The 25630-nt window shown below is 41.5% G+C and overlaps 1 protein-coding gene and 1 long non-coding RNA gene across 9 annotated transcripts in view; both read right to left on the bottom strand.

The window, feature by feature from the left end:
* The window catches only part of NRG3 (neuregulin 3), a 1039619-nt gene that overhangs the window by 620659 nt on the left and 393330 nt on the right, over positions 1-25630 (bottom strand). The window lies entirely within an intron of this gene.
* LOC147916745 (uncharacterized) lies at positions 8801-24487 on the bottom strand. Its single transcript, XR_015552417.1, has 3 exons — positions 24423-24487; positions 11511-11611; positions 8801-9171 (listed from the first exon to the last, which is right to left on the bottom strand). It is a non-coding gene; the product is annotated as an uncharacterized LOC147916745 (long non-coding RNA).

Raw genomic sequence — 25630 nt, 5'->3', positions numbered from 1 at the left:
CACCTCCACCACCTCCACCACCATCATGAAACGTCAAATGCAAGTCACCATCTACAACTGCTGCCTTTTCATTGTCTTCCTTTGAAACTTACCCCAAACTGAGGTCTCTTAGGATAAGTTCTTTTGCCAAATCATTTTGAAACCAAAAGCTTATGAGTTTCTAGCACAATTTCTTAGACTCTTACCCTCCCACCTTGGCCCCCACATTGGGACTATGAAGGCTATAAAGCTATAAAACCCTGAACACATTAGTGGGCATGGCTCTTTGTGTATAGAATACATACATAACAGCTGCCCTCCACTCTGCATAACCATCCTCTTTTGAAAATAATGAGTGTCTACCACCAAGGAATCAATAGTACTTAATATCCCTCCCAATCTCAGAAACTTCAGGGATAGTCCTAATATTCTTCTAACAAGAGCAGTTTTGCTCCTTCCATGTAAATAAACCTAGGAATTTGGAGGAATAAAGAAGCCTCATCCTGAAGGTGGGGCAGCTCTGACTGGTGGCTGGAAAGCTAGGTGAAAAGAAGATGAGTGATTTGGCAGGAAGTCACTGGAGAGGACAGGATTTGGAGGCAGGCATACTGACTGCTTCGAGCAGAAAGCATGGTGGTAAGAAGAGAGTAGCATATTGACTCTAGCTATTGAAGTTTCTCTCCATTCCTTTCCTCTGGGCACCAGCCTTGGCTGCGTCCTGGGCCAAGCACTGTACTTTCACATGGCATGAAACTATTGATATGATGTTTGCTCTGGCCACTGCTATTAAATAGTATCTATAGCTTCCATCTCAGGATAATGCTGTCTAATGGATTATAAGATCCATCAATTTATTAATTAGGCTACTATATCCTGGGGAATTGGCTGCGAGAAAATGAAATAAAATAAAATAAAATAAAGACATCTTAAAAGTCTCCTGGGAAGATACTTCCTAAAGCAATCTACAGATTCAATGCAATCCCTATCAAAGTCCCAATGACATTTTCAACAGAAATAGAACAAAGAATCCTAAAATTTATATGGAACAACAAAATACAATTTTTTGTTGTAAAGCAAAAGCAGCCAAAGCAATCCAGAGAAAAAAGAACAAAGCTGGAGGCATCACACTCCCTGGTTTCAAAATATACTACAAAGCTATAGTAACTAAAACAGCATGGTTTTAGTTGACACAAAAACAGAGACACAGATCAATGGAACAGAGTCAAGAGCCCAGAAATAAACCCACACATCTATGGACAGCTAATTTTCGACAAGGGAGCCAAGAACATACAATGGAGAAAGGAAAGTCTCTTCAATAAATGCTGTTGGGAAAACTGGACAGCCACATGCAAAAAAATGAAAGTAGACCATTATCTTATACCACACACAAAAACTAACTCAAAATGGATTAAAGACTTGAATGTAAGACCTGAAACCATGAAACTTCTAGAAGAAAACGTAGGCAGTATGCTCTTTGACATCGGTCTTAGCAACATGTTTTCAAGTACTATGTCTGACCAGGCAAGGGAAACAAGAGAAAAAATAAACAAGTGGGACTACATCAAACCAAAAAGCTTCTGCATAGCAAAAGAAACCATCAACAAAACAAAAAGACAACCTAACAATTGGGAGAAGATATTTGCAAACCATATACCTCATAAGGGGTTAATATCCAGAATATATAAAGAACTCATACATCTCAACAACAAAAAAACAAACAACCCAATTAAAAAATGGGTAGAGGATCTGAACAGACGTTTTTCCAAATAAGATATACAGATGGCCAACAGGCACATGAAAAGATCTTCAACATCATTAATTATTAGGGAAATGCAAATCAAAACTACAATGAGACACCACTTCACGCCCCTCAGAACAGCTATCATGAAAAAGAAAAAAAATAACAGGTGTCGGAGAGGATGTGGGGAAAAGGGAATTCTCACACACTGCGGGTAGGAATGTAAACTGGTGCAGCTGCTATGGAAAATAGTATGAAGATTCCTCAAAAAAACTAATAATAGAACTACCATCTGATCCAGCTATTCCACTTCTGGGTGTTTATCCAAAGAACACAAAAACACTGATTCAAAAAGATAGATGCACTCTTATGTTCATTGCAGCATTATTCACAATAGCCAAGATTTGCTAACAATCTAAGTGCCCATCAATGGATGAATGGATAAAGAAGATGTGGTGTATATATATAAAAGATGAAATCTTGCCTTTTGCAACAACATGGATGGACCCAAAGGCATTATACTAACCAAACTAAGTCAGACAGAAAAAGAAAAATACCATACGACTTCACTCACATGTGGAAGATAAATAAACAAACAGATACAGAGAACAGATTGATGGTTGTCAGAGGGGAAAAGGGCGGGGGGAGGGTGAAGGGGGTAACAGGGCACATGTGTACAGTGAATGATGGCAATTAGACTTCAAGTGGTGAACACGATATAGTCTACACAGAAATTGAAATATGATGTACATTTGAAATTTATATAATATTATAAACCAATGTTACCTCAATTAAAAAAAAAGTTTTCTGGGAAGATAAGCCACACTTTCTTATCATGAGTTTGGTTAATGGGTAGTGCAGTCTTTAGAAAGCAGGCCATATGAAGAAGTGGGATTTATCCAGGAATGAAAGTACCTAAATTTATTAATTGATCCTGTCTCTTAAAGTCAGAAGATCCACTTTGTTTTATAACATCTGGGTGATTCCAGTGTCCACCGGCAGACCGAGGTGCTCTTTTACTAACTTTGCGACTAAAAGCTGCTGTCTTCCTCCGAAGGCAGTGTCCAGTGACTGAATGTGAGGCTGGAACATTTCAGAAGCCCAATCTGTTTCCTGCTGAGGGCTAAGCGCTTGCTTTTCAACACCTACTGGGAGGGAACAACTTCCCTAAGTCCTTTTCAGAACAAAGGGATGCATCAACCAAACAAAGAAAAGTTAGAAACAGGAATTTAGCCACAATCTATTTTCTGCAATATAGTCTTCTGGGGGATTCTTCAGATAGAGCTAAAATATTAACTTAAAGCCAAATGGGTTTTAAACATAATGTGTTCTCCTGTCTACTTGCAAGCACCAATTAAGAAAGAAAAATGCATACATTACAGGATGGGGAACAATAAATTCCTAGGAATTAAATGGAAAGAAGAAGACTTGGTATCAGAGGGAGGGTCACATAAGACACAGTGTCAAGCTTACAGAGCACGTGCCTCTCTGAAGAAGGTCAATACATCCTAAGATGGAGTGGCAAGAGAATCATTTTTAAAAAAGAAAGAAAGAAAAGAAAAGAAAACTGTTCACTCATGAACCCTAAATATTCAATGTCATGTGTTTTAGAGGTGTTAAAATTAAATTGGCATACAGAAAATAGATGGGAAAAAAAAACTAGGGAAAAGAAAGAACATATAAATAAATGAGAAATTAGAGAAAGTTACTAAGGAAAGCATAGAAGAAATAGAAATATTTTTCTGTAGAAAAGTTGACCTTTTCAAAGAAATAGATTAAATGGAAAATAGGTTCATCTCAATGCCCAGTCTGATAAACACCATTGCTGGTTAATAGAGTGCTCGCTCTGCCGAGCAAATAGTCCAGTCTAGATGGTAGGAATGACATCAGTATCTTTCACGCTCACTCTCACATCTCTGTGAAACAAGCATCGCCATAGCTTTCTGTAGAGAAACATAACCTGGTATGAATTTAAATGACCAGCCTGTGTTTCTGGTTGATTAAACTAAGTTGTTTATGGTATCTGTGGTATGCATTCAACTCGGAAACAATTAAACTATCTGTCTCTGAAGCAAGCAGCTTGCTGGCATCAGCATCTGACCATTCATCACTTGCCATGCACCTGTTCACCGTCATCTCTGCAGCTCCTCGATACGCAGGTATGGGCTCCCGTTCTGAAGGGTGTGCATTTGTCACTATCGTCAGGGCGGATACAGCAAGTGCCAGTTAACTCAAGGTTCTGAGCGTGGATTTTATGTTGGAACAATTCATCATGGAAGTGCCATGCTAGGAATAGCAATGGCTCTCTCTCTGTCTCTCTCTCTCATCTCATCTCTTGTTTTTCCTCCTAAGCAAACTGTGAGCAAACTATAAGCCACTGAAAAGCCAAATCACAACCCCACTTTCATTTATGCACTCATCAAGAACCCTTTCCTAAGCAACACTATGAAACTTGGCATGCTCTAGGTTGTCAAAAATTCAAAGACGAAACAACAATAATCTCAAGCCTAAAGGGTCTTACAACTCTGTGAAGTGAGACTGAGAGATGCACAGAGACCATGACCTGTGATGAGCACTAGGGCGTGGAGGCACAACAGGCCATTCCCATGACCCAGTCTGAGGCTGCACAGTATGGCGCCTTCCAGATCCAGGGCAACAGAAACGCCATGTTTCTTAGCATGAGAAATTCACAAGCATCGATATATTTAGCATAATAATAACAGATATTATTGTATCTCCATTATTGAAAGCCTGCTGCTGTGTGTGTTTCCCTAGGCTCTTGTACAATGTTGCATACCATAGAAACTGAGCTAGAGATTTCTTTCTCCCACATCTTTGTTTCTAACTATTTATAGGTTGAACTATTTTTGGCAAAAATGAACCAAGGTTGCATATGAAAACTTATATTGCTGAGTTATAATAGCTATTTTCCAATGAAAGCTTGACTTTGTGTACTGCCAGAAAGCATCACGTTAATATGATTATTAATTCTCAAAAAATAGTGTGGCCTGAATTCAGGCTGCTCATTTGTATTTGTGCAAAGAAATATGAGAAGCCCTGGATGTACTCCTGAATGGCATTGTGGAATAACAAATTCACCAGGGGCCAACATAGGAGATCCACTCCAGAACTAAGCACACAAAGGACCCAATCTTCAGCCTTGGAATCTCACTTTCTTCCTTTCTGTTTCCTTAGGAGTATTTTCCAAATCTTAGTGGCAAGCCTTTCACTAGGTTGAGACCTAGAGGACAGGAGAACTCATGGTTACGGAGTATGTGTCACATGCCATGAGCTGTACTGGAGACGGCTGATCCTCATAGAGCGAGGTGCACTTGTGAACATTTGGAAAACAAAGAGATTGAGATAAAGATGGAGTAAGACAACAGCTCAATGCAACACAGCTAGTAAACACGAGAGCCAGAGTCTGAGCCCCAAGACCGAGCTCTCTCTGTTCTGCAAGTGGTTCCACACATAGGGAAGCAGCAGAGTTGACCTGGGAAGTATGCTGCAAACTCAGATACCTGGGTGCTACCCTTGGATTCAGGAAATTTGTGGAGGTGCTGGTGGAAAAGCACCCCAGGGGTCTGGACACAGCTGCTCCACAGACTGTCACTCAGGGGCCACCATGTCCCACCTTGTTCTCTCGTTCCTAATGGCAAGGACAAATACCTCTGCCACTAATGTGCATTAACCAATTTAATCATTGCAGCAACCTCGTGAAGCACAGGCTTGTATTTCTCCATTTTATAAATGGGGAAATTGAGGGTAGAATTACTAAGCAACTTGCATGAGTCCCACAGCTGGTAAGTAGCAGGCGGGGATTTAAGATCAGGCAGGCTGGCTCTAAGCCGTTCTTTTAACCTCTGCAGAACCTTTTCAGTTCTGCTGCCCCAAATCCTATGCAGCCTCCAGGGGACCCATCACTAGTGGGTCTATGCCAGTGACAAGCAAGTGACTTTTCTAAACAAGAATCCACAACTTTCCCTGGCTCCCAGTCACTTACACCTGAGTAGGTGAATTAGTGGCTTACAGGCCAGCTACATGCTCCAGATTCTTTTAAAAAATGAGTTGTAATGTTATAAAATAAAAAATTTCTTACAAAAATCCAGTTATCTGCCTAGTATATATCCATATCTGGAAAAACCTGGCTGGAATAACACCGGGTCCCTTTCATTAGACTGGGCACGCATTCTTCAGTTCATCACAGTCCGCAGTGCCCTGCCTCCCTCACTTATGTTTCTGCGTGTCCTCTCCGGGCATTTGAGTTTGAGACCCACATCCAGACAAGCGCAGGCCTGGAATACAGTACTGGGGATAAGGGGGAAAAGATGCCCACCCTGCTTGTTACCAAAAGGATTCATGTAAAATTCAGAGCAAAGCCAAACAACTAATGTAACCTCTTGAACAGCCATTTCCACAGTCCAACCTATCTCTACAAATATTTCCAAAAGACAATCTGACAATAAATTAAAAACTAATACAGGGGCAAGAGAACCTAATGCCCAGTGCCCATGAGATGAGAGGTGCCAGGGCACACTCGCTCCATCTTCTGCCCTCTCTTGATTCTCACATCTGGCCACATCAAGGAAGCACTACCTGCCCCATCCATACTCTCCTGGTGGAAGATGGAGTTTAGAGTCACTTGCAGGACTCAGTTCCAGGATCCACTCAAGTGTCCCAACGCTTCTTCCGGCAAACTGCCTGTTGTTAAGTGCAGTAGTGGTAACCAGTGTCCCTGTCGTCAGCTCCACCCCCACCCCCATCTCTCTCCACCCTCAACAACCACTGCAGCTTAATTTGGCACCAGAATTCTTCTTCTCTTGTTTCTGCCTGGCTAATGCATCATACCCAGAACTCCAAGCGTTGTTCTCTGAATACTTCCTCTCTTTTTTTTTTGGGCTGAGGAAGATTGGCCCTGGGCTAACATCCGTGCCCATCTTCCTCTAATTTTTATGTAGGATGCCGCCACCGCATGGCTTGATAAGCCGTGCCTAGGTCTGCACCCGGGATCTGAACCTGTGAACCCTGGGCTGCTGTAGCGGAATGCGTGAACCCAACTACTGTACCACTGGGCCGGCCCCTGAATATTTCCTCTCTTAATCAAAACAGGGCGTCCTGTTGTCCCAGTAAGTTCCTATAAATCCCCTTCCTAGGGCTCAATTCTGTTTTCTTTCAGCACAGCATTCAGCAATCATGCTATGTGCCAGCTGGATCCATGACTGGACATCTTATGGCCACAGTCTATCCTAGATGGAGACCAGCTCATGAGCCTATACTCTGACAAGGCGAGTGGTTTTTAAAAAAAGTAAACCATGTTATATTTTCTCAAAAGAAAATGTTCAGGGAAGTCTAATCTGGAAAATAACACTGAGGTGGGAGTGAAGAAGGACCCTCCCCTGTCTCTAGGTCTGCTCCCCTGCGGTGTCTGTGTGATGCACCAAGGTTCTGAAGGCCAGTATGGCATTTGCGCACAGAGCCCAGCACCACTCTTACTGCGGCCAACACGTGCAAATGCGTGGCTTCTCCTTTCTCCATCCAGACCCTGGTAAGAACACCAGGACGTCACTCCAAGTCTTCCGGTTCATAAAAGCACCAATTTCAACTCATAATTCTTTCCACACTTGAGTAACTCAGAAAGTTTCCGTAGCCATCTTATACAAAAGAGAAAACAGAATAAACAATAAGATCTATTTAATCAGGCTACAATTGTGAGACAACACTAGTTATTTTTAGTATTAATGTTTCTGGGTCCAAAGGTTTCCTTCCAGAAAGCAGGCATCAGTCTGCTCTGGGTGGCCATGCTGGCACAGGATGGATTGCCACTGGAGGGTTGTAGACGCTTCAACTTCCTTTCACTTAATTGCCCATGTCTCAGGCAAAGGAGTGCTTAGGGTACTCCTTGCTAATACAGAGATAAATAATCACCTTATTGGGAGCTTTACTGGGAGCAGAGGATATGCAGATGAGTGAGTATAGAAGCTACCTTATTACTGTGCAGTCCAAAGGTAGATGAAAACCTTGCCAAAGGAAGGCTTTGCAGAGTTTCCAAAGTGGTACCTCCACAATGCCTATAGCCACCATTACAAGCACAAGGGCTGTAGGCAGGTGCTTGTAAAACTTTCAGGGTAGTGATTTTGGTCATTTTTCAAAGCATTCTCCAAGCTTTGCACAAACCAGGAAAGGAAGGTCACCTTTTGATAGTTGACAGTAAACATTGCTAGGTGCATGAGGAAACATTTACAATAAAGTTTTCCAGGAGAGAGTTTTCCAAGGACTAGATTGTATCATATTGTCAGAGCCAGCAGCCAGAAGAAACTGTCACTTGAGGTGCTGAGCCAGAGGGACCTCCACTGTTTAAATGAGTTGCATTTCTTGCCCTACTGATTATCATTCTATAAAGTTCAGTGTTGATGTACACGGCACCACCTTCATTAACATACATTTAGAAAATAAAGATCCTCTTCTCAGCTTTTCTCTCGGATATGGGATAGTTGTTCTGAGATGCTATTTCTCTCCCTCTCCTTCCCTTTCCCTTACTTTGTTTTACTGAGGTCCTTACCTCAACTGTTAATCAGCATTGCCCCTGATCCCCACTCAGTGCTCCTGAGAGAACAGCTGCTAGATCAGCCTGGAGACTTCTCTCATTCAAGTTAAGTTATTTCAATCCCATTGACCTCTGATTTACTTTAAGAAGGAGATTCAATAGCAAAGTATTTCTTCACTATATTTCGAGAAGGCTTCCAGGGAAAGGCCAGTACTTATTGCAGTAAGCTGAAGATAGAAGTGATTTTACTGTCTCCCAGGATAACTAATTTCATTTGATCTAGTTAAGCTGTAAAACACATTGCCAAGGTTAATTACAATTCATCAGTCACACCAACACGTGGCACTCACGGATGGAGATGGCCCCTCACGTCTGTTTGGGGTATGCAAACAACATCATGAGGCATCAGTTTTAATAATCTTTCCCTGCGTGTTCACTGGCAGGAAAATGTAATTTAAGGAAAATCATTTACCCACCCCCAAATGTATTACTGCAAAACAACTTTAGTTTTTATTCTTTATAAAGAAAATCAACACAGCCAACAGAAATGGGTTGACAAGTATAAAAGATTTTCAGTCAGTTTAATCTCCATGAAGTGTTTATTGATGTTGTGTGAAGCCAAAACATTATTTAGATAAATGCCTTTATTGTCTATGTGGATTTCGGAAAAAGAATCCCATGGGTTTCTTTACGGCTTCTTTCTAGGTAAACTGTAAGGAAGGACTGCAAACAAGTCGCAGTGGTGTCAGCTCGCTGGTTCTTGTCAGCAGGTGCTCACATTGCTGAAAGATCTGGAGACGGAATCAAAGCAAAAGTTGTCTTCCGAGGCCAGGAGATATTTCCCTTGTGCATTTGAGTCAAATGACCAGCATGTTCTCTGCTGCCTCGAGGCTGCATTTGCTAATAACCTCTCCAGAAAAAAAAAAAAAAAATTCAGTCATTCATTTATTGTGAAGACCTTCTCTGCTGGGCACTGAGCTGGGTTTTGTCAGATCAGCAATAAAAAAGCCAGGTATGGGGCCCACCCCCTGGCACGTTCTGCTTTGGCGGCCCAGGGTTCACAGGTTTGGATCCTGGGTGCAGACCTACTCACCGCTCATCAAGCCACGCTGAGGCGGCGTCCCATATAGAAGAGCCACAACTCTACAACTATGATACAGAACTAGGTACTGGGGCTTTGGGGAGAAAAAAGAAAAAGAGTAAGATTGGCAACAGATGTTAGTGTAGGGCCAACCTCCCTCAAAAAAAAAAAAAAAAAGCAATACTTGCTTCTTTAAAAAAAAAAAAAAAAGCCAGGTATGGCTTCTACCTCTACACAGCTAACAGTCTCATGAGGTAGACAAACCATTAAATAAATGACTATAATAAAGTGTGCTGTGAATCATCGTAGGAGAAGCACAGGGCACTACGTGAGGAGACCAAAGCAGGCACCTAACTCATCGACGGGGCAAGCAGGTGTCCTGGTGGAAGTACTTTTCAGTTTATATCTAAAGATAATTCACAAGTTGTCAAGGCAAAGAGAAAAGAGCATAGATCCAAGCAGAGATGGTCAGGGCTTCTTATATATTTTTAGCCACGAGACATCCTTAGCCAAATTGCCAGGCCAAATATGGAATACAGAGCAATGAATACAGTCAGGGACCTGGGGCTCAGGCTGAAAAAAGAGGATCAAACCCAAGCACTAACTGCCGTTCTCTTCCAGTCACTGAAGAGTGTGTTTCTTATTTCACACACATCTAGCAGCAGTTCTCAAATCAATTTGTCAACCAAACCAGCATAAAATTGCTCCCTCACTCCGCTTACGTCAGTTCTGCTTGCACGGACCTCTATGAGAGAAAGCTTTTTGCTGTCAGCGGCACAAGAGGTCCTGCCAGAGGACATTTTCACTGGAGGAGAGCAAACAGGGGAGAAAGGGTGAAAGAGCCATCGGGGTCTAGTCCCAAGGCACCATGAGGACCCCAGGATAACCCTTCTCTATCTAAAGCCACAACATCCCATTCAGCACCACCCACTGCAGAAGCCTTTCGAAAGGGATGCCTTGGCAAGATACGCAGGTCGCCAAGGAATTCATCAGTGCATCTGCGCTTTCTCCTAGTCCCAGCTTGCGAGAGTTTGTAATGCCATGCTGTCAGAATAAAGAAACCAAGAATGATAAAAAATATATTTGTGTAGTCTATCACTTGGAACTACTCAGTGCCTTGGAGATCAAGAGAACCTTAGTGCAAATCCTCATTTCAAAATATAGACAAGTCAAGGTCCATCCCCAAAACCTTCATAAATTTCTGTCCTGTTCATCAGGACACACATGTGTGGTGCTCTATTTCAACCCTCCCTTCTTTGTCTTCAAGAGCATATAGTGAGGTTTAAAGTTTACCAAAGACTTGAAGTAATATGGCAAGAAATCACATTTCATGCCATCACGTCTATCATCTTAGTGGCTCCTCCAAAGCTCTCCGAAGGCTGAGAGGAGTAGACCAATCCGCTTCTCTCACTGCTTCCCTTAAAAGGACACAATGCCACTTCCTGGAATTCTGGTGAAGAAAATAATTTTCTTCTTATCACTCACTGTGACTGGAATCCAGCTAAACCATAAAAACTACATATTTAAAGATGAAATGTTGAGTATCTTTAGACAGGAATAGAGAGCTTCCTGCAAGGTCATGACGACATTAATGCCATGACATAACCAGGCCAGCATGGAGCGACAGGGTGCAACTTCCTTTAGCAGGGACTTGCGACCCACAAGGAGGATGATGGGAAAGAAGCACAGGCATGGATAGAGCCAAGGAAGGAAGGATACTCTAGGACTACTAGTTCTTGAATTTTCCCGCATTCCCTAGTGAGAAGAAAATGATTGCTATTATCTATCCTCAAACTAGAGATTCTTAATGATCATTTGCAACTAATATTTATATTAGTTATTTATAAATAAAATAAGCATGATTCAAACCATGATGTAGCTTTTATCATTTTTCACGTTACAAGTCTTATTCCGGAAGAGAAGTATCTGAACTGGGTGGCCTTAACTCTACTTGTAATCTTGCCAGGGGGTTGTTTCAGTGAGAAATATAAATAGGAGTCTTTTCCAAGCTCATGCTTCCCTATTTAAGAATCCACATTTTTCCCATTTATTTTATGATTCACAAAAGCATTTATTAATCACTTAAAGGTCCCTTCTAGGTTGAAGGCTTCAAAAGCACATGAAAATAACACTTATTCTCATAATGAAAATGTCTATTAATGACCTACTTGAGTGAAGAAGCTGAATGTGCAAGAAAGTTGACAACAATGATCCACGATGGAGCATCTGAAATTTAAATCTTCTAAATTGTACGGTGACATCATCTTCACTAATGAAAGAGAAAAATTTTTATTAAGAATAAAACATATTATTATCTTTGTAACTTTAAAAGTGTACAAGACACTTGAGGAAATTTTTTTAAAAGTTTCAAGTTTAGCCTAATGCTAAAAAAGGAAATGCACTGGGCTGGCCCAGTTTTGCAGTGGTTAGGTTTGCGTGCTCTGCTTTGGTGGCCTGGGGTCGCAGGTTCGAATTCCGGGCGCAGACTGACGCACTGCTCATCAAGCCATGCTGTGGCGGTGTCCCACATACAAAATAGAGAAAGATGGGCACAGATGTTAGCCCAGAGCCAATCTTCCTCAGCAAAAAGAGGAAGACTGGCAATGGATGTTAGCTCAGGGCTAATCTTCCTCATCAAAAAAAAGGAAATGCACTATCTTCTTTAACTGACATGTTTTAAGGATTTTAAAATAATACTTGTGTGCTATACACACAGAAAGTTCAATTTAAAAATATTTTTGAGTGCTTATGATGTGCTAAGCATTGCAGATATAAAGATGAGTATATCATTTTTTCTGCCCTTAAGGATCTCATAGAATAATATTTCTCTACCTGTCCACAAGCCAACTCATAAAATTATATTAGACAAGTTATATATCATCATCTATGCAGCCAGAATAAAAATGTGGTATTTACCTCTATTTATAGCTTAGCTTTTTTGAACTCTTTACTGCAAAAACTTAAAACATTGGTCTGCATTATTCAGTATAATCCTGTGTTATATTTCTTTGTGACGATGTGAAGCAAAATCATATTAAAACGTTCTGGGGAGTTCCTTCACACCTTTCTAGAGGAAAGGATTTATAAAAACGTCAGCCAAGTATATAAAATAACCTATGGAAACTCAAAAACTCATTTCTCTTCAGTATTATTTTTTAAAGCTTCAGTACATGGATGGGTATCCATTCAGTACATGGATTGTTAGTTTTAGCTGTCTGTGTGAGCGGCCACCACAGTATGACAACTGACAGATGAGTGGTGTGGTTCCAGGACCAGGAAACAAACCCAGGTCGCAGAGGTGAGAGCGCCGAAGCTTAACCACTAGACCACCAGGGCTGGCTCCCCCTTCAGCATTTAGTATTTTTCATGCAGCAGATTGCTAATTGAGAAAAAGAAATATATTTTAGAATCAGTTTATTCAAATCTTGTAGAGTGGCATTTCAGTTAAATTAAATGCAAAATATACTAATGTTTTAAACAAAAGTGGCCATTCTTGGACAGGGTTTGTGGTGTATTTCCTGTTTACATTACTAACTTGAGTTAATAGATTTATATGTAAATTGGGGCCAATTACCTATTTATGTGCAATATATTCAAATAATATTTTACCCTGATATGTATTTTGGAAAATGAAGTCTGGATGAATAAAATGAACTTACTGTTGCCATTAAATAAATAGGCCATCATCTTAGTTAAAATTGGGTTCTATGCGCAGTATACATAAACGTAATCAGTTCTTAGAGGAGTGTTGTATCTCTTTACTTACTTTTGCAAAATATTTGCATATTAAAGTTTTACTAACATCACATACTAGGTGATCATTTTCTCTTCCAGGACATATGTGATGCATAGCCTCACTAGAAGGATGAGTTATATTTGGATGAATTTAAAGTTAAAGCACAATCATGTGCCTTTATATTCTATCTCCTAAAATCACTTTTTCTTCAAATATAATCAACTTAATACAATTATATCTTTTGAGATTTTTGAAAGATGGCATTTATAGTGAAAATACATGAAGAGGTTGGTAAACTAATATAAGAGCCAGCATTTCTGTTTAAAAATAATTCCCTACCCAACATCTGAAACAGACAGCTCCCAGACTCTGGAGACTCTGCCATTGTCTCTCTCTGCTGAAAGTCACAGTCACCCATCTCTGAATATCTTTCACTGGCCCTTCACCTTGAGGGAAGCTAGACTCTCATTAAGAACAGAGTCCAATTTTTTAGGTCATGTCAGTAGCTGACCCGTCTAGAAAATTCTTTCATAATCCTACAAATAAAATAAAGATCATATAGATGCTGTCTTCTGCCACAATTTCAGTCTGTGGAGCTGTAGTCTAAGATAAACTTTTAATCAGTTTCCTAACCCTATGCATATGTCAACTCTGGGAAGATTTCAGTAAGAAAGAAATCAATGACTTCCAACAGAAGGCTACACATGTAGTCTACGTTGAGTAATGTTTATAAATTAAGGAATACACGTACAAGTATAGTTTTTAAACCAGAAAAAGAAACTTTAACGATAGTTATGTCTAGGGTATTGGATTCACAGTTGTAGTGGAAACTTGAAACTTTACTTTTATTTTTTGAATTGATTTTTTTAACCATACGAGTAAGCTACATTTTTATTTAAATAAAATAATATTTTTTAAATAGAGCATAATGGTGTATATATTTGTTTTCAAGGAGTAATAAAGCTAGAAGGGACACTGAAAAATCATCTGGTCTACCCAGCCTTTCATCGTCTCGTAGGCGGTTGTTCAGATATTTCTTGAATCTTGATAATGGAGACAAATGAAAATGTTCAGACACATTGAGATGAGATATGAGTTAAAGTGGAGGTTTTCCAACTGAGCCAGTTAAAGGCTTTAAAAAAGAATGAAACACCAATCTTCCAGAAACATCATGACAGCCTAGATGGAGCCAGAGGAAATAGCCCATGGAAGGAACTAGATTGAAGTTCAGAGAGAGGCAGGAGAGGCTACTCTAAGGAAAAAAGCAGGCGTTCTGGAACTGGGAAGGCTTGGTGTTCAAAAGAGCGCCCAACCCTTCTAGTGGAGTGCTTTGGGCAAAAGGTTCATTATTCTGACTTATCTGATCAAATGAGTAATAAACGGAAATTGCAGCACAGCATTGACGGGAAGATCAAATAAACTTATGAAATGCTAACCATTATGGCTTACAAACAACAATAAAATAAGCCTACCTAAATAATTTAAAATTTTGGTTTTCAAGGTTTTTACTAATTACCAGGTTAGACTTGGGTTTAGTTCACTAACAGTGCCATGGGCTTTATACTAGCATATTCCATTAGAAATGGTATGAATGGAATATTTCTTAACTTTTAAGCTAGTCTCTTTTTTGTAACCTATACATTCTCATCATATTCATATTCTTTTCCCAAATGAAAGAATAAAACACAAATATATAATAGTCATTTTCATTCATTTTGTTTGCTAGATAAAGGGCTTAAAGCTAAAGTTTTAAGAAGAAAGGCATCAATAAAAGCTAACAATAATTCTAAATCTAATAACTAATCCTCCCCTTAATATAGGGATTTAGACTTGGAAAAACGGTCGTGGATTGCTTTAGTTCACTCCATCTTCCAGCCAGGCTTGAACTTTCAGCGAAAGCAGCTTCTAGGGTCTTGGGAAGAGACTTTTCCAGACACTCTTTCAGCTTATTTTGCTACATTAAAACTTCTGAACACACAATTGCAGACAATTTGTGAGCGTTCTCTTTTTATGACTCTTTTTTTTTTTTATTTTTTAGTTTTTTTTTGGTGAGGAAGATTAGCCCTCAGCTAACATCCATGCCAATCCTCCTCTTTTTGCTGAGGAAGACTGGCCCTGGGCTAACATCCGTGCCCATCTTCCTCTACTTTATATGGGACGCCGCCACAGCATGGCTCGACAAGCAGTGTGTCGGTGCGGGCCCGGGATCTGAACCTTCGAACCGGGGCCGCCAAAGCGGAGCGCATGCGCTTAACCACTGCGCCACCGGGCCAGTCCCACTTTTTATGATTCTTGAAGGTTATTTTATATTCATTGACAACGTTTTAGAAATGATATGTATTTTTAATTTTAAAATTACCATGAAATTTCTAAGAAATTAATTTTTGATCTGCTTCAATCCTCTGAAATCATTGTGAAAAGCCACACATTCAGAAATGAATATTTTGGTTTGCAAGAAAGTTGCAACAACTTTATAGCTTTATTCTTCTGAATGGAACCTTAGAATTAAGTTCTTTTTACCTCAATCATATGCATTTGGGGGTGAATGACATTGGTAGGGAGTGAGAAAAGAGTGTTTCAGGGTTTGTCTGGCTCACTTTATCACCAAGAAGTTTTATTCTTTGAGGAGGTGAGAGAATGAGAGAGAAACACTACTGTTCTTTAAAAGAAAAGAACAACTTGTGGCATTTCTTTCTCTGCCTAGGATTTTTACGATCTGCGTTCCTTCTACTTTTGGATTACCTCTTATGTAAATGCTTTTCTTAATGACTATTATTCTTTCAAAGTTCATCCAGTGAATGCACATAAAAAACAGTATTTTTGTAAAAGAAACCACATATTATGAACACATTAAGAAAAATGTTTAAAATGGTTTTATATATGCTATAAGCATATTAGAGATTTCAAAATCTCATTCATGATATTGTTTGATACATTTTCTTCAATTGAATGCAATTTCAAAGGGCCTGTTAAATTTCTGTGGTTTATAATTAATAAAATTGAATCACATTCATTTTAAATTTAAAAAATATGTTTTCAAAACCTTGAAGCACATAAAAATAATTTAACTATTAAAAATAATAAATAATTTAGCTAGGTTTTGTGAAGGAAAGCAGAAGGTGTGAATAAAAAATCATTCTTGTACTTTTCAGGCACTAAATCCTGCAGAATTGACACTAATGTCTACTCTATAGAAGAATTTCTTCTGCTTTGGGTAAATGTGCCAGAATATAACTAAGCAGCCAAACAGAGACCAATAAATGTGTGTAGATGGAAATCAAGAGGTCTATATAAACGTATAACAATTTAGAACAGTGAAGAGTAATATATACTTGCAGAAAAATACACGGATACAACAAATGTAATGAAGGATGGAACATTGCTCAAGAGTTGAAAACACTGAAATGAAAGACAATTTCAGAATCTATGAGAGAAATTAAAAGACAACTCCAGCTTAAAAATTTGGGGGCAAGAAACAAAGAGGCAATTGTGAAATCATCAGAGTCTTCAACCAGATCATAAATGCAGAAGATCATATTGCTCTCCTCAAACCCTTGAACTGATTCATAACCTTAAACAGGCCAACAGTTTTAAGGTCACAGCAGACCTTCTAAAGGAAAACCAAGGTAACCCAAAGACAGCAGAGGCAATTCATCCAAAACTCTGTGTTAATTTCTTCTCAGGTTCATAAAAGACAGAAAGAGGCCACAGTACAGCTTTGAGGGAGAGAAAGAAATCATGTAGGAGATCATGGCCACAGTGAAAAGGATCGTCAGGATAAGGGCGAACACGGGAAGTGGGACACTGCAAGCCAACGCCAAGGTTTTTGAATTCAGGAACAAAAAAGTAAATGGGGATAAATCCTGCATTTTTTTTCCTAAACAAAAAAATCTGAATCTACAAAACAGATAAATCACAAGTGATTATCCACTTTATCAACATGTTTAACCACCAAATTCCTTCTATGGTTAGATCTACAAGCATTCAATGTTCACGTACAACTACAAAAGAAAATCTCTTTGTGTCACTACCATTTTTATAATGCTCCAGTGGCTTCCCATTGCATCAAACAAAATCCAAACTCCTTACCCCACCTACAACACCCTCCACGAGAGCCTGGCCAGCCTCTCCAGCATCTCTTCTTACCACTGTCTTCCAAGGACTTGGCACCCACCACTGGGCCCTTCTTTCTGTCCTCATCTGAGTTGGATCACTTGCTTTTCTCTCTGCCTCGAGAGCTCAGAACCTGTATTTTTACTTGGCTCAACAAGTATCAGTTCAATGTGGCCACAGCTTTCCCCACAGTCCAGAAATGGTTACTTACACCCTACCCTGATTATCTGTACTCTATCACCTTATTTTCTTTATAGAAAATACCAATACCTAAAACTACATCTAGGTTGGTTGGCTGTTTGCTCACTCATTGACTTCATCGCCAGAAGATAATCTCCACAAGAATAGTGGGTTTACCTCTTCTGTACACTGTTGTGGTCCTAGTGTCTAGAATAGATCTCGGCCCCAGGAAACACCCAAAATATTTATTGAATGAATAAATGTATTTCTGAACAATGTGTATTTAAATGTATTTAATAACATTGTCAGGAAAGCAATAAGGAATAAGATAACGCAAAATATCAAGTATAAACTGTGTGAATCTAAAAGAATAAATGTCTTTAGAAAGGTATGAAGTTCTAAATACATCCACACTATTCCTCCTTTAAATTTGGTGCAGCGAATATAATGGCAGCACCAAGGATCTATCTTCGCAGCATCAGTTCATGCTAGTTGGTGGGGAACAACGGTAAATCAGCAGTATTGCTTACACGACTCCAATCAATTAGAGTTAATTAGTTAGTAGTTGTAGTGTCATATAACATTTAGCCAAGGGGTCATTTCATCATCTTATATGTTTTTAAGTATCAGTGAGGATAGAGGTAAGGGATAAGAGGCAAGAGCGTTTTAATAGCTTTAAAAGGGTTTTCTTGATTGCTATGCCATACAATGATTCATAAGAATAGCTACCATTTATTGAGCCAAATACTATACAAAGTCTTCTATATACATGTTTTCCTTTAATTTTTACAACAGCCCTGAGAGGGAGCATTGTAATCCCTGCTTTTAAGAGACTAAAGCTGAAGCTCAAATAAATTAATTAGCTGCCCAAATTACATGGCCAGCAGGTGGTGGAGCTGGGATTTAAGCATCACTTATCTACCTGGCACATATTAAAATGGGGGTTCTCCATATGGAAGCTCCTCCATGAACAGATGACCTCAAGAACCCTGTGTTTTTCTTGGTCTTCTCAGAGAATTCCCTCTCATCCTTTCATCTGGCCCCTTATGCCTCAACATCTGAGAATTCACCCCCAACCATGCAGCCATCAGTACAAACCAGTATATTTCCCCTGATCCAGCCATTACGGTCTCGAATCAAAGTACTGAAGGCTTGTCTTCATTCCTGTTCTGATTTTCTGCCTGTCAATATCATTCTCTGAGGTAAGGTATGGCTTTCATCTAGAAAGGCAGAAGGGAAAATTGGCTCTCATAATCAGAATAAAAGTAAAATTGATAACTCGAAGTATGTCTATTTGTGAATTTTCTAAAATGCATTTAACATCTACAGTGTAGAATATACTGCATGGCATGGGAGACAATACTTGATACAGATCCTTCCATGCATGTTACTTGGGTCCGTGGCAGACAATGCTCACTAACCATGACATTTCCTATTGAAGCTTGGCCCCAGAATACCTGTAATCTCCCTAAGAAGCTACCATCAATCAGTCAGCATTGTCATGAGGAATGAAGCAATTCCAATTTGCCATAACTTTGGCAGGGGAAACAAAAGTTACCCGGGCTTTGAAGAATAAATTAGATTCTGTTTTGTGGTAATGAGGGAAAGGATATATCAGGTGAAAAAATATTATAGAAGAAAGCACAGAATTAGGAAAGCAAAGAGTTTAGAAAAACAAACACTTCATATTCTAAATGCTGTGTATGGAGTAGTGAGAGGAAAGAGTAGACAGTCAAGGTGCCAAGGGAGGTCCTAAATGCCCTATTAACATACTCAAAATATGCTTTCTGAGCCAGACAGGGGCCTATTTGTAATGGTTTCGTTAAAGGGATTAAGGTAGAACATGGCAACAGGATGAAGTTTGGGGAGCAGGGATGGAAAAAGAGACGCACCCGATGGCGATAACGAGAAGCAAATAGATGTGTTCTCCAGCCCAGATTGTTAGACACGGGAGGTGACGAGTCACAGGGAGTGAGGAAAAGGAAAGGAGGAAAAGTGGTGCCATTGTAGCTAACGGTGTTTAAGGGTCTGCTAAAAACTGCTGTGGGCACTTTACTCACATTAACTCATCTAGTTTTCACAAAAGTTCTATGAGGTAGTTTCTTTAATTATTCCCACTTCACAGAATAGGAATCTGAAGCATGGAGACATCAGGTAAATTTTCCAGGATTCATGCATTAAGTATGTGATTGAGAGAGGATTTAAGTCTAATTCAACCTGCAGACTCGTGTCCTAAACCGGTTCCCTGGGCCAGCAGCATCAGCATCACCTAGGACCCTCCTAGAAATAAAAATTCTCAGGCCCCACCCCAGACCAGCTGAATCAGAAACTCGAAGAGTGGGGCTCAAGCAATGTATGCCTTCATACAAGCGGTTCTGATTTCACTCAAGTGTGAGAAGCACTGCACCAAACCACTATACATATTGTATTCTTTTTTTCTTCTTTATCCCCCCAGCTTTATTGAGATATAATTAACACATAACATTGTGTAAGTTTAAAGTGTACAATGTGTTGATTTGATACATTTACAAATTGCAAAATGATTACCACTATAGACCACTACATATATTTTACAACTGATTTAATCTGAGATGTAATGCTTACATGATGAAGAGGTTGGATAGACTTTAAATAAAGAGCTGAAAGTAGAAACTGTTTTGAGAAGACATGATGAGCTTGCCATCACCCCTGTTGAGTCTGGGACACCACAGGCTTTCCAGTTGAAGCTGATCAGTAAGTAGTGAGTCAGAAATGAAAGGCCAGAGTTTGCAAGAGCGTGAGGTTGGAGATACAGATAAGCCCTGCATCCACACCGTGCATTAGCTGAATCTCCCAAGTGGATGAACTCTCCCAAGCCTTTCCCAGAAAGGCCCAACGGCAGAGCACACGAGCCGTTTTCACTTATGGGGCAAGAATAGAAAGAATATCTAGAACTGGAAAGATGGAGCCACTAGGAAGAATCAACTGTCACCATGCAAGCCTGGACTCTGCCAGGCCCTTAGGGAATCATGTCCTATTAGACGCTAAAGTGAAACTGAAAAATTAAGGGAGGGGCCTGGCCCCGTGGCTTAGCAGTTAAGTGAGGCATTCCGCTACTGGCGGCCCAGTTGGGATCCTGGGTGCGCACCGACGCACTGCTTCTCCAGCCATGCTGAGGCCGCGTCCCACGTACAGCAACTAGAAGGATGTGCAACTATGATATACAACTATCTACTGGGGCTTTGGGAAGAAAAAGAGAAAAAAAAAAAAGGAGGAGGATTGGCAATAGATGTTAGCTCAGGGCTGATCTTCCTAACCAAAAAAAAACAAAACAAAATTAAGGGAGAAGAGAATTTCCAGAAAGAGCTGATCCAACCATGACTAGCAAGAGGAAAACTAAGAAAAGATTACTGAACTTGTAAATTTATTCGTTGAATTTCTTTGAGAAAATACTATCAGGAAATGTAGAGGGAGAGAATTTTTAAAGGATTGTCATGAAAGTGCACTGAAGGAAGCAGCAGCGGCAAATAGAGACAGTGTTTTTGAGAAGTTCAGCAGTGAAAGGAAAGAATAGGGGACGGTGACAGCAGGGCGAAGGAAGATGGGCTAAAGCTGCCAGCTGTACAACTCTAAGTGCACTATTCATAAGGAATATGATACAGTGTCACCCATGAAAATGGCATTGGTTCTCTGCCTCTGAGAAGGTCTCGATTATAGAGTCGTCATTTATCACCCCTCATTGTACCGCCCAAATGAAACACTAAAATCAGTCCTTGATTTCAGTAGTCCAGCTTTGCGTGGTGTGCCAGACAGGAAAGAAATCAAAACATAAGGAAGCACTTCAGCTTTCCAGGGTCGTTATGTTGGTCATTCAAAAACGAGAGAAAGAGGGGCCGGCCCAGCGGTGCAGCGGTTAAGTGCTCACGCTCCAGTTCCGCTGCCCGGGGGTTCGATGGCCCGGATCCAGGGCGCACACCAACGCATCCCTTGTCAGACCATGCTGTGGCAGCGTCCCATATAAAGTAGAGGAAGATGGGCACAGATGTTATTAGCCCAGGGCCAGTCTTCCTCAGCAAAAAGAAAAGAGGAGGACTGGCATCGGATGCCTGCACAGGGCCAATCTTCCCCACACACACACAAAAAAAAAAAAATGAGAGAAAGAGACATGCATAGTAAGATATAAAACAAACTCAATCTTGCAAGTAATTTTACATTTGCTCAATGAGACTAGGACTTATTGTTTTAATCATACAACCGAATCCAGAAAAGGAAGCTTGCAAATCTATTAAAGCAAGGGACAACAGATTTCTTTTTTTTAAAAAGAAGATATTGTGATTTTCAAACAGTGGTATCTTGTAAGGGAAGATGAGTATTTCAGAATGGAGGGACGTGGGCTGGGGCATAGATTTCGAGATTTAAGGGGCATAGATTTCACCCAAGTGGAAGCCCTGTTCCTGGTGCAGTGAAAGAAGGAGAGAAGGAACGGGGGGCGGGGGGCAGCCTCTCGGGCTCTGAGTCCGTGCGTGCTGTTTACTACAGCAATATGTGAGCAGGAGAGTTAGCAGCTTGAAACCTCAGGGTTCAGGAGCTTAAAGCTTCACTTTCCTCACCTGAAAAATGAGAATGATAATGATAGTGAAATAATAGTATCCCATCAGCGTTCCTACAGAGAGGAAATGAGGGCTCACTCCGGGAGGAAGCAGGTGTGACTTCATTTCCACTTTTCACGCTCCACTCCATGAGCTCAGGAAGAAAGAGTGAGTAGTGGGAAGAATTTCTCCACATTTGCTTCCAAGAGGAAGAGCCATCAACACACAAACAAAAAAGAACTCATTAACATCCATGTAACAGTTTTTGCTGCCATACTACACCTTTTCTCCAAAAGAAGAACACTTTTTACCCTTTTCTCAGAGAAACAGCCAATTTGCTATTGAATTTTAAAATGAATGCTCAAGAGACAGGTGTCCCTTCAATTAGTGTTATCTCAAATGACTTCCCTCAGGAGGATGAGCTACCCACCATGACTGTAGTGAGAGAATTCACCTTCTGTCCAGAGAGAATGAAATCATCCTGCACACCCCTCACCGTGCAGAGCTGAATAATAGGTTTCCATTAGGATGCAAATTTAACGACCTCACCCAGCACAGAACTAATTAAATTAAACTAACATGTCAGTGGTAAACATTGCAATGCTGGGCAAATCATGGTTTATTTCTGAATTGACAAGAACCAATAATAGTCATTCCATCTGTGGGCTTTCTCAGCTATGAAGAATGTGTCTGCAGAGGCTTAGAAGCAACAGCCAGGACAGGAGAAGCAAGAAGGCTGCCTGCATGCTATGTTTACCTTGCAGGGAGCCCCAGTCCACACGCAAGACCTCCAGAGTCTGTTCCAGCCAGGCTCCTGGCCTCTGCAAACTTTCCTGGCTGCAGCCCTACTCCTGCATTGGGTCTCACCAAGTCACAAACTTTGTAAGGGCAGGACACAGTTACGTGTGTGTGCATACACACGTGCAAATGTGTGTTTGTGTGTGTGCCTGTGGTGGCCAGTGTGCAGAAACTGTACGTCATTGAAAAAAAAATTCAGAGTTCTGGAAAGGAGTTAAGTGTCAGAGGCCTGTAGCAGCAGCAAACCTGCTGGTTAAACCCAAGAGGTTAGACAGAATCAGAGCCCCTAGAATACAGCTCTTAACCAAAGTTATATACAAGAATCGTCTGGGAAACTTTTGAAAATTACTGATGCCAAGGTCTCAGAGATTCTGATTTAATTGTTCTGGGATAGAATCGGGATATTTGTTATTGAGATTCCAGGTGATTCTCCTCTGAAGCCAGGTTTGAGAATGATTCCCCCTAACTCTAGAACTGGGCATCATGAAGAGTAAGTTCATAAGATCAAATCAGGATACTGGGATAAGGGGAAACATAGGGATTCAGGCTCTGCTACCCCATGCCTTGGCATAATTGCTTTTATGGCTGCTGGGAAATGAGTCACCCACCTACTCAATGTCTCTTTCTCCTTCTCAGTGTCTGGGGACACTGCATCACCAGAGCTTATCTTCTGTGTGCTCACTGCCCATATAGCCAAAGATCTGAGGTCACCAGGTTGTTGGCAGAACTCCTTCTCCCGTTTTTGTATCACCCAGTTGGGACCCTCTCCCTTGCCCCAGCTGGGGAAAATTGTACTGAATCCTGGATTCTCCCAAGTGATCCTCTTTGCTATGGGTCATTGGGCCATACTTGATCAGTCTTATAAAAGAAGCACCTCCATTGACAGGAGAGCAGCAGCTCTCAGCTAGTTAGAGTTCAGAATCTCAGTCCTGACCCTGATAATTTATTTAGGCTGGTCTTCCACAGTCTTCAACACTGCTCAAATGAGTCAAATGGAGGTCAAATGGAGGCCCACTGAACTCCGAATGCTCAAGGCCCCATATAACTCAGTGAGCTCCATGTGTCCACGCGCTCCTGATAAGATGATTACTGCCCACTCCCTCCTCCAGTACTCTCTGCCTTACCTTGAAGAACCAAGAGACCATTACCCCAATAGAGTTATAATTAGAACATCTCGGAGGGAAGTCAAGATGGCGGCGTAGGCAGACTCTGAACTCACCTCCTCCCGTGGACACAGCCAATTTACAACTACTCGTGGAAAACTACCCCTGAGACAGAACTAAAAACTGGATAAGAGGAACTCCTGCAACAACAGACAATCCTAACTGGGGTAGAAGAGGCAGAGACTCCCTTCTGGAGAGGAAAAACGCCGCCTTCACAAGCCGCCAGCGTCACGGCCGCCGGGAGCAGCTCACAGGTACGCAGCCTCCCTGGAGGCGCGGGGTCCTGAGCCAGGGAGCGCCCCCGCTGTGGGCATTTTGTGGACCCAGCACAATCAAGACCAGCGGCATAATATCTGACTGTGCCTGCTACTAAAGCATTGGGGAGCACCCCCAGAAAACCCGGTTCACAAAGAAACTAAAACCAGCTCTTAAAGGGCCCGCGCACAAACTCACCCGATTCAGAAAGCAGCCTAAAATCACCAGAAAGAAAGGTGCACAGTGCTGTGGTGAAAAGAGACTCACCTAATAGGCCCTGAGTGCATCTCGGTGAGGGGTGAGACCTCTCCAGGGACTGGGACATTGGCGGCGGCCATTGTTGTGGCCTGGTGTGAGCGTGCTGACACAGACGCCATTGGAGTTCTCCCTGAGACCTGCTAGCCCAGGGTCTGCTCCACCCGCTAGAGCACCGATTTAATCCAGCTCAGCCAGGGCAGGCAGCCCACCCTAGGGACTGGCCCCACCTAACAACAAGCCCTCAGGCAACTTGTGGGCCTGCATAGATTGGTGACTGGATTCTCTGCAGCCTGGCAACTGAGCCCACTTCAGTGGGGCAGGGCGTGCACAAGGAGCGGGTGGAGAGTGCGGGGCAGTGGTGGAGTGTGGGGGGCTCCCGCCGTGGAGAGACTGTGTCTGCTTGGGGAGGTCGGGGCGCACACACGGGGCAGAACTGTGTTGACTGTGTGTGTGGACCTGTGGGCGGCAGGGTTTGTCAGCTGCAGAAGATTTGTGCTTCTCAAAGACCCACATAGGGGGTTTGCCCCACCTTCCAAAGCCTGAAACAATGGGGTGCTCCTGTGCCTGAGGCCAGCCACACCCAGCTGCAATCCTCAGAGAGCTGACAAGAGACCTAATAGGCTAGAGGCTTACAGCCATTGTAAGGCTCTGAGCCTAACAACCTGCCACACTGGGGGCCTACTCACTTAGAAATACTGCAACACAAATGTGGTATTAGAACTTGCAGCCAACTGTGCTGGGGCTTCCCACACCTGATAAAGAGACTGAAGGGCCCACAACAACTACAAGCAGCTGAGCATTACAACAGCTGGCCAGGAGCATAACTCGACCTCCCTGGGCACCTACAGGGAGAGCAAACAGGCCACAACAGAAGGACACACGTAGCCCACATAGGGGTCGCCCCTGGAACATTGAGAACTGAGGGAGGCACACGGCAGGCCTCCTAAGCCATCACTTACATAAGGTCACCTATCCAAGAGCAGGAGACGTAGCTGACCTACCTAATACGTAGTCACAAGCACAGGGAAAGAGGCAAAATGAGGAGGGAAAAGAATACATTCCAAGCAAGGGAACAGGACAAAACCCCAGAAAAGGAACTAAGTGAAACAGAAATGAGCAACCTACCCAACAGAGAGTTCAAACAAAGAGTGTTAAGGATGCTCACTGATCTGGGGAGAAGAACAGATGAAATCAGTGAGAATGTCAACAAAGAAATG

Source organism: Ceratotherium simum, chromosome 6 (assembly GCF_057802395.1).
Source record: "Ceratotherium simum simum isolate JZ-2026a chromosome 6, ASM5780239v1, whole genome shotgun sequence".
NCBI classification, from domain to species: Eukaryota; Metazoa; Chordata; class Mammalia; order Perissodactyla; family Rhinocerotidae; genus Ceratotherium; species Ceratotherium simum.
This window is presented reverse-complemented; position numbering and strand designations above follow the sequence as displayed.